Below are 16,379 nucleotides of genomic sequence, written 5' to 3'. Positions count from 1 at the left end.
GAGTGGACACCTTGAACATATTGGCTAGGGACAGACATTCAAAAAGGCTGAGCCTGAATTGATTCAATCTTTGCAGGTTAGTCTAACCTGCCTAGATTGAATCAGTTTGCTACAACATAGACATTCCCTCCTGACTGAAGAAATGCAGGCACATGCAGTGGCTCAGGCTAGAAATGGGAGGGCGGGGGCACTAGAGCAACCCGCCTTTCCCTTCTGTAGTGCTGAGATGAGGGGGTGCATAGCCAGGCCCCAGCACAACCTCTGATTAGGTTTAAATTCCCCATGCTGCCTGCACAGTCCCAGGCTTTTCCCTGCTTGCTGTTCAAGGGATAGAAGTGTTGCCAGACCCCATCCCCTGGCTAGCACTCTGAGGCAAAGTGGGGATATGCAGTGCATGCATCTGTTGATGATACTGAGCTTTCCAATCTCCCTCTCCCTTCTTCTTCATACTGTCTGCAAACCTCACAGGTGAGGGAGCCAGCAGGGAGCTGATAACATAGTGTTTATCTGCCCATCAATAAAACAAAAGCCTCTTTCATTAGTTCATGCTCTTCTTAAACAGCTTTTTCCAAGGAAGGAATGGAGGGACGTTACCAGCTGTCCTATTGATTAGCTCCAAAAAGCTCTAAGTGAACACTGTTCTGTCTGCTTCTTCCAGTGAAATTTGGAGACACACACAGGCAGACACCTTTCAGCATGAACTAGCACATGACTAGGGTACATGGGTCTGGGGTCCATGCTGTGGGAGATGGGAAAGGGGGAGGGGGAGATCTCTGCTTGAGCAGTGAGCAGCAAAGGCCAGGGGTTGTGGGTGGCAGGAGGAAGCCAGGCAGACCCTGCTGTGCTTGCAGTCTCCACCAGAGCTCTGGCTAGGGAGCAGAAGGGTGGGGCCAGCCCTGTTAGACGCGGGAGCGGCGAGAGACGCGCGGGTGAAAGCTTGCTGTGCCCCCGCTCCCCTGAAGCCCCCCAGAAACCCTCCAGCAGCCGCGGAGCCCCCCGCTGACCCCCAGCGCAGCCGGGGTAAGTGGGGCCCGTGGAGAGAAGGGGCTAACCCCTTAGTGTGTGTGTGGGAGGCGGCAGCTGAGTGGAGCCGGGCCGGGTCAAGCCCCGCCCAGGCCCCTACTTCGCCCAGCCCCCCAGGGAGCCACGCGACCAGGCTGCACAAACAGGCGCGCTTCTCTGCCAGCGCGTGAGTTAGCGCGGAGTTCGCGTGGGAGGGCGTGCGGGAGGGCGCCGGACCCTGCCTGCACACCCCCCAGGGTAGACAGTCCCAGCCGTAGCCAGCCTACCAGAGGCATGACACGGATGGGCACGCGCCGCACCCCGAGGGTCCCCTCGGGCTCCGCGGCCCCCCCCTCTGGCACCTCAGAGACGGCCACCCAGACGGAGCCCCTGGTTCCGGGCTCCACGCAGACGGAGCCCCTGGCTCTCGGCTGCGGGGGCTGCCTGTCCCTTTTTCAGGCTCTGGGGCCTGGGAGCATGGCGACCTCCCCTTGCGGGGTCTGCTCCCTTTTGGGGTCTCTGGCGCGCCAGCTGGAGGAGCTCCAGGCAACAGTCCACAGACTGCGTGCCATCAGGGACTGCGAGCAGGAGATAGACTCCTACTACCAGGCCCTTCTCCCCCGGGACGCAGAGGGTAGATCGCAGTCTCCCTCCAGGCCAGAGGAGGACTCTGGGACCTCCTGCTGTGTCCAGCCAGGGGCATGGACCAAGGTGGTCAAGGGACCTAAGGCCCGCCGCACCAAGGCCCCACCCCCGCCACAACTGAGCAACAGGTACGCACCTCTTGCTGCCCCAGCAGAGCCTGCTGAGTTGCCGGCCCCCACAGGCAACATGGGCCCAACTGCAACTCCCTCCCCTGTTCTCCCCAAGACAAAACGTAAGGTGTTTGTTGTGGGAGACTCCCTCCTGAGGGGGACGGAGGGGCCAATCTGCCACCCTGACCCCTTAGCCCGGCAAGTCTGCTGCTTCCCAGGGGCCCGCATCCGGGACATTGCGGAGAGGATCCCCAAGCTCCTCAAACCCACAGACTGCTATCCCATGCTCCTTATTCATGTGGGCACCAATGACATGGCTCAGAGCACTCCCAGCCAGGTCATGAGGCGCTACAGGGATTTGGGAGCGGGGCTTAAGGGTCTGGGGGCACAGGTGGTGTTCTCGTCGATCCTCCCAGTCTCAGGCTATGGGCTGAGAAGGGACAGGAGGATCTGTGTGGTCATCCAAAGACTGCGGCGCTGGTGTCGTCAGGAAGGCTTTGGCTTTCATGACCACAGCCCGCTCTTTGGCGAGAGAGGCAGCGAGCTGCTGGGAAGAGATGGTCTCCACCTCTCTCCCCTAGGGAGGAGGCTCTTCTCAGCCAGACTGGCTGACCTGCTCCGCCGGGCTTTAAACTAAGCCCGCTGGGGGACGGGGGCATGACCGCCACTGCTGGCCCGCTGAGCAAATCTTGCAAAGCCAGAGGATCATGGCACTCAAGGGAGCCCGCCCCAGCCCTGGTAAAATCTGTGGGCAAGGAAGGAGCCCCCCAGGGGCGCTTGCCTGCCTGTACACAAATGCCAGGAGCTTGGGGAATAAGCAGGAGGAGCTCATCCTCCTGCTCAGTGCAAACAATTACGATGTCATAGGGATCACGGAGACCTGGTGGGACTCCACCCATGACTGGACTACGGGGATAGATGGCTATACTCTGTACAGGAGGGATCGTGTAGATAAAAGGGGTGGGGGTGTAGCTCTCTATGTTAAGGAAAGCTACATGTCCCTGCAAGCCGATATTGGCGACCAGGGTGGACAACTGGAGACCCTCTGGGTTAAAATCCATGGGGAACACGGCACAGGGGACACAATGGTGGGAGTCTATTACAGACCTCCCACCCAAAGTCCTGAGCTAGACCAGGAGTTTGCCCAGGAACTGGCTGAGGCAGCTTGCTCCAGGACCATGGTTGTCATGGGTGACTTCAATTACCCAGACATCTCGTGGGAGGATCGCTCAGCAAAATCTGAGCGGTCGCAGAGCTTCCTCTCATGCGTGGATGACCTCTACCTGACTCAAGAATTCTATGGGCCAACGAGAGGCAAAGCGCTGCTCGACCTGGTGCTGGCTACTGGGGAGGACCTAGTCGGCGACCTAGTGATCGATGGGAAGCTGGGTGACAGCGACCACAAGCTGATCACCTTCACCATCTGCCGAAAAGCTGGCAAGTCGGTCAGCAACACGCAAGTCCTTGACTTCAGGAAAGCCGACTTTGACAAGCTCAGGAGGCTTGTCAGTGAGGCCCTAAGGGACTGTGACCGCAGGGAGAGGGGAGTTCAAGAAGAGTGGTTGCTCCTCAAGGGAGCGATCCTCAATGCACAAACTAAGTCTATTCCATCTCGGAGGAAAGGCAGCAAGAGGGCACAGCAGCCCCCCTGGCTCTCCAGGGACCTAGCAGACCTCCTGAGGCTAAAAAGAAAGGCCTACAAAGGATGGAGGATGGGAGTCACCTCCAAGGAGGATTATTCTGCACTGGTCTGGTCCTGTAGGGAGCAGACCAGGAAAGCCAAGGCTGCAACTGAACTCCAGCTAGCTTTGAGCATCAAGGACAATAAAAAGTCCTTTTTCAGATATGTGGGGAGCCGGAGGAAAAGCAGGGGCAACGTTGGACCCCTGCTGAACCAGATAGGGCAACTGACAACTGACGCCCAGGAAAAAGCCAACCTATTAAATAGGTACTTTGCGTCGGTCTTTCATCAGCCCCATGGGACGCCCATGCCTGCTATGGGGCCGGGAAGTCCGGGTGAGGGTGATCCCCTGCCCTCCATTAATGCTGACTTTGTGAAGGAACATCTTGAGAAGCTGGATACCTTCAAGTCAGCCGGCCCTGACAATCTTCACCCCAGGGTACTCAAGGAGCTGGCGAGCATCATAGCCCAGCCTCTAGCGCGGATCTTTGAAAACTCTTGGCGCTCTGGTGTAGTGCCCGAAGACTGGAAGAAGGCCAACGTGGTGCCTATCTTCAAGAAAGGGAGGAGAGTGGATCCGGCTAACTATAGGCCCATCAGCCTGACTTCTATCCCGGGGAAGATCTTCGAAAAGTTTATTAAGGAGGCCATCCTTAATGGACTGGCCGACACCAACATCTTAAGGGATAGCCAGCACGGGTTTGTTGCGGGTAGGTCTTGCTTGACCAATCTCATTTCCTTCTACGACCAGGTGACCTATCACCTGGACAAGGGAGATGAGATTGATGTCATATATCTTGACTTCAAAAAAGCCTTCGATCTGGTGTCCCATGATCGTCTCTTGGAGAAATTGGCCAATTGTCGCCTTGGGTCCCCCACAATCCACTGGCTGGAAAATTGGCTCCGGGTTCGGACCCAGAGGGTAGTAATTGATGGAAGTCACTCATCGTGGTGTCCTGTGACCAGTGGGGTCCCCCAGGGCTCTGTCCTTGGACCCATACTGTTCAACATCTTCATTAACGATGTGGACACTGGAGTCAGAAGCGGACTGGCCAAGTTCGCCGATGACACCAAACTTTGGGGCAAAGCATCCACGCCAGAAGACAGGCGGGTGATCCAGGCTGACCTGGACAGGCTCAGCAAGTGGGCGGATGAAAATCTGATGGTGTTCAATGCCGATAAATGCAAGGTTCTCCACCTTGGGAAGAAAAACCCGCAGCATCCTTATAGGCTCGGCAGTGCTATGTTGGTTAGCACTATGGAAGAAAGAGACTTGGGGGTCATCATTGACCACAAGATGAACATGAGCCTGCAATGCGATGCTGCGGCTAGTAAAGCGACCAAAACGCTGGCTTGCATCCATAGATGCTTCTCAAGCAAATCCCGGGACGTCATTCTCCCCCTGTACTCGGCCTTAGTGAGGCCGCAGCTGGAGTACTGCGTCCAGTTTTGGGCTCCACAATTCAAAAAGGATGTGGAGAAGCTTGAGAGAGTCCAGAGAAGAGCCACGCGCATGATCAGGGGTCAGGGAAGCAGACCCTACGATGACAGGCTGAGAGCCCTGGGGCTCTTTAGCCTGGAAAAGCGCAGGCTCAGGGGTGATCTGATGGCCACCTACAAGTTTATCAGGGGTGATCACCAGTATCTGGGGGAACGTTTGTTCACCAGAGTGCCCCAAGGGATGACGAGGACGAATGGTCACAAACTACTACAAGATCGTTTCAGGCTGGACATAAGGAAGAATTTCTTTACTGTCCGAGCCCCCAAGGTCTGGAACAGCCTGCCGCCGGAGGTTGTTCAAGCGCCTTCATTGAACACCTTCAAGATGAATCTGGATGCTTATCTTGCTGGGATCCTATGACCCCAGCTGACTTCCTGCCCTTTGGGCGGGGGGCTGGACTCAATGATCTTCCGAGGTCCCTTCCAGCCCTAATGTCTATGAAATCTATGAAATCTGTTCTCTGTAGCAGATAGCACAGCCCAGCCCAGGGCTGCAACGCATCTGGGATGCTGGGGGACCCTGGTTTATCTTAAACCAGGAAGGGGTCTGGAACACACATTGCATAAACCAGTTTGACCCACATCAGTTAAGTTTGATACCATGTTCAATCAGGTTTATCTTAAACCAGTTTCCACCATTTTGAAAATTATTTATGTGCACTGAACTTACTTTTTTTATAGGTTTAAAGCAGTTTCTAATCACTTAAACCAGTTTACGTGTAATGTCTGACCCAAGCCACTAAGATTTGGGCCTTATTGGAAGATCCATTACTCTTAGGGTGTTTGTTTGTTTTTTAAATCAAGGAGAGTTGTAGGTTACTTCTAGAGAGAGTAGCAATTAGATTCTCTTAAAAGAGATGTAAGGAGACCTCATGTCCTTCTGCTATGAATACCACCTGCAACATATTTTGCATGCAGGGAAAAACTCATTTATGAACAAACCAGGTGCAGCATAGCAAGAATTTTTAGAATATGTAGCCCAGCTGTTTTTCATTTCCATATAAATTAAGCATGTTTCCTTTGGTTTTTATTTGGATCTTTACAATTTATTGTGTTTGCAAATAGATATTCATTTCCCTGCTCAATCTAGTCTAGATTATTGCTATGCATTCTACAGGATTATACCCTTAGATACCACTGAAACTGTATCTGGAACAGAATGCAGTTGCCCACCTGCTAGTTAGTAGTGACTAACATCAGAATCTACACTAGTTCTGTATCCATATCAGCTGCAGTCTTGCAACTGGCAAGAGCTAGGCAGAAACTATGGAGAACTGCCACTGAAGCAATTTTCTAATTATATTAACTAATTTGCTCTAAGTGTGTTCTTGCCACTCTGAGCAAGTAATCTTAAAATGATGATACTGTTTTCCCTTATTGTGTTGTAACCCAACCTACTGCCAGTTTTCTTCCTCCTTTACCTCAAAGTAGGTCCTTAAATATATTCATTTTAATGTGCTAGCAAGGATTATGAAATAACTTTACTGTGTATAGTTCCAGAAGCTTCTGGTTTTATGTATATTTCTAGATCAAACAGTTGAGGAGTACTAATAGATTTGGAGATTCAAAAAATTGTCTGCAAACAAACTTTGGCAACTCATCACTCAGCACTTGACAAAGCTCCATTGCTCCCTGCAAATAATAGTATTCAGGAAATAAAAAGAAAAGCTTGAAGGTTTTCATGAATTTAGCAGGATTGATTTAATTATTGCATCTAAGTGCCATTATATTTACTGGCTTTGATCAGTAATGTGGATCAAGGACAGAATAAATCATTCCTCAGAGTGTAACTCATCATTTAACTGTCATTTAAGTGCAGGCACTGAAACTCAAGTCATGTCAGCACATAAAAGACTAACACACAGAAAAAGTCTAAAAAAAATTAGATTTAAGATCTTCATTACAGAACATATGATGTGTACTAAAAGTTTTCTGAGAGTCTTCTTTTGCTGCCATTGAAATTGGGAGCACTGGTGCATCTGGAACACTTATAAAACTGTACTTTCACCCTCTTGAGACATACTATCAGTTAATGTCTATTAGTTCTATTTTCCATCCATTTACAACAAAAAAAAATATGCATATGACATACATTAAAAATGTATTGTATGCATAAAGGATACACCATTGCTTCTGAAAGCAGGAAAATAACAGAAATCAAGAGGGATACACAAATATCAAAGATTACACCAAGCTTTAAGGATACTTCTATAAGTATATTACTTTCAGCCTCAGATCCAGATAGCTGCCATTAAACAAGTCACAAAAGTACCACACCTCAAAGTAAAAGTGTCCTCTGAATTATACTTGCCCAAGAAGTAGGATAAAGCAAATTTAACATGTGTCTTAGCCACAGTGTTTTGGTATCTCAGTTCAGGTCAGAAATTACCTGAATCTGATTTTAGGTTTTCTTTACAAATCAGTTTCATTTACTTGTGACTAGCAATCAATAAAAATAGACTGATGGAAAGAACCCTAGCTGTATAGAAGGAAAGTGGTGATTTTCATTGATAGCATTTGAATCTGAATCAAGGTACACCAGTGCAAATTATAGCTTTTCTTGTCTTCCTTTGGGAATGTCAGCAGTTTAGCTCCAGTGCTCCCTGATTGATGGTTAAATCAGGACTAAACACAGGTATAGAGAAGGTCTCTGTTCCATTCATTTTGCACCCCTCTAATTCCATTGGCTTTAGTGAGATTAATTCTGATTTACACTGGTATAAATGAGATCAGAATCAGAGCCAAGAAACACCTTGAACAGGAAGCTGGAATAGCCACATAATTACTTTTCAGGGTAGAATTGCATTTTACATCCTATTTATTTTTTAGTATTCTTTACATTGTACTACTTATTTCCCTTGATTTAGCTATGTAATTACCTTTCAGTAATGGCAACAGCAGATGTGTTTTCTGCTTTCTTCTGAGGCAGTGCTCATTTTGGCAGTTACAGTAACTGCATGTTACTGAGACCCAGAACACTAGCCAGGAAAAAAAAAAAAGGAAAGGAATAAGTACAACAATATTTCAGCTCATAAACCAGTTTCCTTATAAACTTTCCTTTTGACAAAACAAAATTATGAGGGAAAGAACAAAAGGTATTTGAAAATAAAGACCCCTTTTCATTTAAAAATAATTAAAATGGGGAAGAATAAAATGAAATGCTCTTCATAATCATAACCTCTAAAGAGGTTCAGGTTTTGTATGTCTGTGGGGTTTTTTTGGGGGTGGGGGCAGGAGAGGGAGAGCTTTTTGGTTGTTGTTGTTGGGGGGGGAGGGTTGGTGTTTAAATGGCATCTAATTTCCATAGTAATTTACTTGATAATCCTACTGAAAATGTCATTCATAGTGTATCCATATCCCTGTCCCTACAAACAAGAAAAAGAAATCAACAAGGTATGAAAAGTCCTTTCGTGAAGCGTAGAGTTTAAACTAAAAGTCAAAAGCAAATAAATAAATAAATAAAGATACATGCATGTGTTTTTAAATGTAAATTGAAAATGAATCAAAACTAAAGTGCAATATGTGTCCATGAACAAAGAGACACTCAGAAGCTTGCTAGCTTAGGTAACTAAATAGGAGTCTAACTGTACCCTGCATAGACCTCAGTGGGTGTGCCTACACATTCATTATTGCACAGTGCCTACTAAGCATTAAATTTAGTACTTGTATAATCAAGTACTAAATAAATGCTCAGTAGGCTGCCATATGGCACATTAGCATGACCACACACGTTGTGTGATGCTTAATATGGAATAGACTACTGCACATTTGTTTTTTAACACTGTTTTTGCCGTGTGTGCTAATGCACAGTAGAATAAGTCTGCTCCGTATTAAGCATCATGTGTGGATGTGCCCAGTGTAGGCTAATTTACTCTGCATAGAAAATAAAACTACTTATATAAATAAGACTTGCAGAATTATGGCCCCAAAATTAAGAGGAGAATTAGGGTCTAATTCAGAATTGGATTCAAAGACTTCTTTAGGTCATGCAGGGTATGTCTACATGTCCATTGCTGTGCTTTAGTTAATGCACATTAAATCTAGTACCTCCATTGTGAGATACTAGAAAAATGCACATTAGTCTGTCTTAATGCACATTAACTAAAGAGCAAATGGTGCTTATACACAAGTGCCAAGGCTGCTCTAATGCGCTACAATTCCAGCACTTCAGAGCAGACTTGATTAGTCTGCTACAGCATGGCAATTGCCACACTCCAGCAGCCTCCTGCATCTTGTATATTAGTGTCCCCATGCTTAAAAATGGTGGTGGGACACTTGAACTAAATCTCGTTGAATGAGCTTTAGTTCAAGAGCCCCTGCCACAATTTTTAAGTGCGGGGATGCTGATCCAGGAGACATGGCATCACTTTAATTACAGCAGCTCTCAGAGTCGCCCTAAATAAAGCATCATCCCCCCACCTCCAGAGCATGTGTAAAAGTGCCCATGGTTTTTAAGTGATGCTTTAATGTGCATTAAAATAGGCTAACGTGCATTAATGCGCATGTATAGATGCACCCAGTGAGTACCCAAACCGCGAGATGATAGAGCGGTATTTTTTCGTGTTTCATCTCTCCAACCCAGTAAATCTTTATTTTTGTTTCCTAAGAAATGAAGTGAGTGAGCCAGTATGTCCATTTTAAATGGTGTAATGCCTGGCTATCAAGGGATCAGTGGCATAACTAAGTCATGACCATTGGGCCAGTTGCCCTGGGTGCCAACTTTTGAGGGGGATACAAAAAAAAACCCAGCTGCCACCATAGCCCCACAATCATTCTATTGGCACCAGAAGCAGTGACCAGAAGTCACAACTGTCCTTGTGTTTGCTAGCTGCCCTGGGTGCCTGGACACACCATTATACCTCTGCCAGGAGTTTTGCTGAATCTTCTTAGGCAGGAGAGAGAATTGTATGTCAGGGCTGCACACACTAAGTGAGAGCTAGGCTATCACATAAAGAAGAGGAAGCAGAATAAATTAAGCCACCGGAGGTTCTGTGCTTTTGCATCCTATTCTGGTACCAGTGACAGCCTGTGTGGGTATGAACAAGTGTTCAAATGACTTGAATCAGGTCAGGCAGCTTACTTTGAGCCACCTAAACCTGAGTCAGGTTCTGTGTTTGCACAGGTAGCTGAAGGTCAAGAAGCTTCAGGAGCTGAGAGTATTAGGGGGTGGTTGGCACATCTGGGGAGCCTCATGGATCTATGAGAAGAGCTGCCAAGTTGGAAGAAGAGTACTCAAGGGGCATAAGAACAGCTGTGGTGAGTGGCTCGGCTTTTCCAGCCTTGGGGCTGAGCTGTGAACACATGCAGACATTCATTAGACCAGGATAACCTGTTTTAGATGGAGCTAACCCAGACTGATCTCAAGTTAGTTCACCTCTGAGTTTAGCTTACTTCACATTGGGTGCACCATATCTGAGGTGACTTAATACCTGTGAATGCTTGCAAGCTCAGTTAGGAAGATCTAAATATAATGCTTGTACATACCCAATATCTCTACACTGTAGAGTGGATTTCATCTGATAGTCAGAAGTGTGAGATTAATTATTCCTTTGGGGCATGCTATATTTTTTCTTGCATTTTAATACTTCCTTGAAATAATAATTATTCTTCCTGCCTATATATTTACTACTTAACTGGTCCTTGATTTTTAATGAAACCATACTTGTAAGTAAAGGTGTGTAACCTGGGTGGCGCCCCAATACTTGCCACTCCTGCCCAATATCAGGGATGGTGTGGTGAGAGTGGGGCAGGGCTTCCGGCCAGTACCAATTTACTTTCCGTCCGGCCCCTGCTCCCCATAGAGCAGCCTGTGGTACCAAGGTCTAACACTTAACTGATTTAACTATTTACACTTTATTTATAAAACAAGAATAATAGGAAAGGTTATTTATAAGTGAACTTAAACGGCATAACCAGAATCACAACACAAACCAGAATGCATTAGTCAACCCTTGACTCAAGAACCACAAGTAGGGAAACTGGCAGCATTCAGCCACTGCTGAGGTGCTACCACAAGGAAGGAAGGTGCTCACTCCCTGCAGCTCCAACAGGATCCCCAATAAGCAACAGACTGCAACAGGTTAAGCTCTTCTAGTCTGCAGCAATCAAATTGTATCAAACCCCAGCCCCCCAAAAAGGCTGAAGGGTGACCCTCTGTGGCAAACAAAAAGGCAAGCAACAAGAAACAGAGTAGGCTCCTGCAGCAATCGGCATGACCTAAGCACAAAGCTCAGAGACTCCATCCAATGACCTTCAGCTGCAGAATAAGGGACAGGACTGAGTCCTCTGTGGGGCAGTCAGTGGCAGAGCATCAGCAGCACAGGCAGCTCCCAGGGGCTGTTGCTCCAAACCCCTGCTCCAGACGACTGGCCAGGCACCCCACATGCCTTGTGGCTCACCAATCCTGCTCCGAGCAGCAGCCTGCACTTCGAGATCTCAGGGACCCTCGTCCTGGTGCTCTGCTGCTCCTCAGGATCCCAGTGCCTTGCCTGCTGCTGTCTTGCTTCCCCAGGGAAGGTGAGGGGTTTTCTCAACTCACCGGCCCTGCTCCCTGCTCCTGATAAGGATGCTGCCTGCACGCCTGGCCGCTGCCTCTTCTCTGCAGTGGAGTGGAGGGCCGACTGCCACCCCTAGTCTCTGGGTTGCCCAGCACATCCAGCACACTGCAATGGGGCTTTGGGGCGCCAACTCTCTGCCCTAAGCCCTGGCCACGGCTCCCTCTCTGCTGCAAGGCTGGAGGCGCAGCCGACTGCCGCTGTCTTCTTCTCCCAGGGCCTTCGAGGCTCTTCAGAGGGGTCTCTCTGCTTCCTCTGCTGGGTCAGCTCAGCTCAGCTCTTCTTAGGCCTCCTGCATCATTCCCCAGAGTCACTGTCAGCATCCCCCCATGCCAGTTCAGCTGCTGCTTTTATCCCCTCTGGCAGTCCCCCCCTGGGTTGCAAACCAGCCAACCAGGGCTCAGGGTGGCGGGGCCCCAACCCCGGCCATCTGCCTTCCATTCGAATGAGGAGATTGAAAACCCCTTCTTTCAATTGGCTTCCCCTTCTCCACAAGGCAGAGCTCCCCTGCTCCACCCTGGGGGTTGCTCAGAGTTCACTGTCACTGTTGCTAGCTCAGGTTAAGTATCTCAAGCCAATCTGGTGAGCCCACACTGGCCATCTGTTACAGGTGTATATGTGCTTCAGTGTTTGTAGCACTGGTGTCTATAAGGGTAGCTAACTCCAGACCCCCACAAACATAAATATTAATAATTAAAAATAATCATGACATAATTTCAAATGTTCCTTAAAACCAAATATAGTTTTGTTACTTTGAAAACCATTTCAATACTGGGGGGTGTTTTAATTAGGGAGGTACCTGAACAGCTGCTTTAATGAAAACAGCTCACCATCACATGCATTAAGCCCCCATGGTTTTAAAAATGGATGTGGGAGGCTTTATCTAAACCTTATTCAATGAGGTTTGATAAAACACCATGTGGCCATTTTTAAATGCATGGAGTTTATACACACGATAGAGAAGCCATGCTATAGCATTCTAATTAGAACATAGAGCAAACTCAATTAATTGAGTCTGTTCTGATGTGTTATAATTTGGACATGAAACAGCATGTGTATAGGCAATAATGTCCCTAAGAAAACATATACTGACCCATCTCTCAAAGGTATAATAGCACATGTTGTATGCTCTATATTTCTCCAAATTTATAACAAATATCATTTTTAATGTAAAACAGATTGAAGGCCAGGACCTCATCTGAGGGACTTCATGGAGGACTACTTACTTTGACCCTCGCTTATTTCGTTATCAAAAAATGTGCACAGAATCTGACATTGGGGAATTAATATGACGTGTTATTCTCCCTTGGTGTGTTCCACACTCTAAACAATGAATGATCAGGCAAAGCAGTTGTGGCCTGATTTCCAATCATAAATTCAGAAATGTATCTTATAAAGATTATGAAATCTGCCACTTTTATAGTGTAGAATATATTTCACATATATTTAAATTCTGACTGTATAACAGATCAACAATTTTAAAAAGGATTTAACTTATATTAAAATAGCTTCAGAGTTTGTGCATGGTGTTAAACTCATAGCACTGAAAAATACAGCCTTCTACTCATAGCTGGCCTTAGGGAAAATAGAACCCTGGGCAAACTTGTATTTTGGCACTTGTATTTCAGAACCCTCCCACCGACACCCTTGCCAGGTCACCAGTGCTGTGTCTTTGGGGTGTGTGCATGGAGGGGTGTAATTGTGTGTGTAGGGGATTGGGGTGTGTGTGTGTGTGTGTACAGGGAGGGGTGGGGTGTGTGTGTGGGGTGTGCATGCATGAGGAACACACATGCCTCAGCAGCTGGGGGTGGTAGGTGATCCCATGGGCTACTGTGGGGGCAGCGTGTGTCCACTCACCTGAGATGCTGGCCTAGCGTGAGACAACAGGGCCAGGAAGAAGTGGAAACTCAGTGGTGTGGCAGGAAGGGCACGTGAGCAGGCAGCAGGCAGGGCTACCCACATAGGAAGCCCAGCCCCAGTGGTATGCTGCTGCCACTTAAAGCCACCTGGTCTCCCATGCCCTAAACCTTGGCATTGGTGGTGGTGGCTGGGGGATGCTGCAGCTCAGCCTCCAGCCCCAGCAGGTCAGTGTTGGTGAAGCCCTTTGCACATAAGCTGGAGTCACCCAGCTGCACTCCTTTCTTGCTAGGCACCATGGCCTTGCCTTTGTTTTGGCCTTGGGCACCCTCTCTCCAACCTGTCACCTTGCCCGGCAACTGCTGCCACCACCAGTGAAACTCTTCTGAGTGGTGAGCTCCTGCCTGCTGCTGCTGCCTCTGCCAACCTCACTGTTCCTGGCCCCTGCCTGATCCTGGCTGCCTCAGATATGGGAGGAGTGGGAGAGCAGCAGACCCCAGGAAAGTGGTCCTGGGCACTTGGGGCACTCCAGATCATAAGTGGAGCCTGGTGAGAGCTGCTTCATGTGCAAGCAGGCTGGTGGTGGCAGGAGGTGGGGATTTAGGTCTGGGTGCAGCTGCAGAAGGCTGAGCTGGATGAGTCCTGGCAGCAGCCGCTTCTCACTGCTGCTGCTCAAGGTGTTTTATCCTGCTGCCCCAGACAGCTGACTCCAAGCAGCTCCAGATGTGGCTGGAGGAGGGGTAGGCCACACTGCTCAGCCCCCAGGATTAGTTGCCATCAAATTGCCCTAATGACTTCATCTAGCACAAGCAGATAGCAGGGTAGGACAGGGTGTGTGGGCACATGCGCATGTGTATGGTGCCTCCCTGACCATGGTGCCTTGGGTGGTTGCTCATGTTGCATACTCCTAAGGCTGGTTTTGCTTCAGAAGAACCACAGAACTGATATTATGCCAGCCATGAATGACCTTCTCTGTACTGGCATACCAAGCTCCATCATTCCAGGAGTGAAAAGGTAGTTCATTCTTTTTTTTCCACCCTTTTGTTGTCCTGTGGGGTGAGGCCAAATCTCAGGATCTCAAAATTGTGCTGTTAGACAGGAAGGCGTGACACACTTACACATCCACACACACAAAAAAATCAATTGCACACACATCAGGTGCATACACACACTACCAACTCAGGCACGTGCACATCCAAGATTAGTGCATACCTATCACCAAGTCAAGCATATACACACTATACATACCAAAAATTAGACAAAAATCTTAGGCTGGGAGCTGATCCTCAATGGCTAGTTGGGGTCTTCTCCAGCAAGGTGTTGTTCAGAGGGGGTCACCGGCTGGGCCTCTAGGTGGATAGGTGGTATGGCACAGTGCTGGTCTAGAAGGTGAGGGCATCCCACTGGGTCTATCTTCACTACCCATTTTTATAGGGGCAGACCTTCTATGACCCTAGTGGCAGGGGCATGTCCAGGCAAGGGTCAGGCCTGGTGGACTGAGCATGTGCACTCCAGGCAAGGATGTGCAGTTCCAGGTGTCTGTGTTGCAATAGTGGGTTGGCTGATTTCTGTAGGGTCTTTGTCTTTCAAATTCTGGGTCTGTGGTTCCTGGGTGAGTCAATGGAAGGCAATGGTCCGGTCGTTGAGCTGATGGTCCAGTTGTTCTGTTGATTATTGAGTAGAGGCCTGCTACCATTGTATCTCAAGCACCCTCATTCATCCCCATTCATTCAGGAACCTATTTACATGAGACTGGTTAGACATGAATCATAGGTTACACCCAGGCAAAGGACACAAAATGGAGGTTTGACATACAAAATGGAAACTTGACATAACTTGACTTTACTTATGCTAATTTACATATGTAGGCCTAAATCATATAGTATCAATAGAATAAACAGTAAAAATGTATAAACATAATAATTATACAATATAAAACAGCAGATCAAAGAAGGAGAGAGAAAAAAACCCACCTTGCTACAAAAACGCTAAAGCTTATCCTATGTCTTAACTTACTCATACTCATCTATAGGGAATAGAAAGGGAGAGAAAAAGTCAGAAATAGTTGGGAAAGGGAGGAAATGCATTTCAAAATTAAAAAAAAAAAGAAAAACTGGGGGTTTTCCTACACTTTCTTGGTCACTGTACTGAGATAGCCAATAGATTACTAAGCATTTGTGGTATTGAATACAGAGTGCAGACATGTCTCCATTAAGAACTGAGGCCATCTATTAGCATGTATCCATTGTTTCATGTGTTCAAAGAATGGCTCAACCACTAACTCATACATACTTAATGCCATTTTTGTGAGGTTGGACTGAGGCTTGTTTGTTATTATCTCTCTCTGCAGATTGAGAAAATTAGGTATACCGATCTTCTCAAGCCAAAGTCCTAATATTGTGCTTATTCCTTTGGACCGTGGCATTTCTTTTGATTGACCAGCAGTTAGACTGCTGGTCAGTCAAGAAGAATCCAAACTAATTGACCGTCTCAAAAATATCACATTTCTATTGTGACAGCTACTAAAAGTAACATTCGTTACACACAAAAACATCGTTTTTTACAGAGATGTATGTTTCCTTGAAAAGACATAGTGCTTCCATATACTTACCTATTTTTAATTCATTTTTATTAAACTAAGTGTTTGCACCTTTGGGTTTTGTTTTTTTTTTCCCAAATATGTTAATAGAGATAAGTGCAGAATGTTCTCAGCCTGATGATTTCAGTTTTTGCTTTTCTTAAATGTTAAGGAAGAATTATAGTATCAGCTGCTTCAATCAGTTTTAATCCTCATCTCATGGGACCAATCCTGAGATGCAGATAAGGAGCTAGTGCAGGAAACAGTCTGTTCCACATGGAGTATATACATATTTATGAAAAAGTAAATAAATCTCTGTTTAAAAATCTCAGAGACTTTTGTAAATGCCATCCTGGACTTAATCAACCTGCAAAGTGTTTGGAAGTCTAAAAGAGAGAAAATCACTGTAAATTCTCCCTATTTGCACATTGCAAGCAAAGAGGTACATGGAA

The sequence above is a fragment of the Alligator mississippiensis genome, chromosome 5 (assembly GCF_030867095.1).
Source record: "Alligator mississippiensis isolate rAllMis1 chromosome 5, rAllMis1, whole genome shotgun sequence".
In the NCBI taxonomy this organism is placed as follows: Eukaryota; Metazoa; Chordata; order Crocodylia; family Alligatoridae; genus Alligator; species Alligator mississippiensis.
This window is presented reverse-complemented; position numbering follows the sequence as displayed.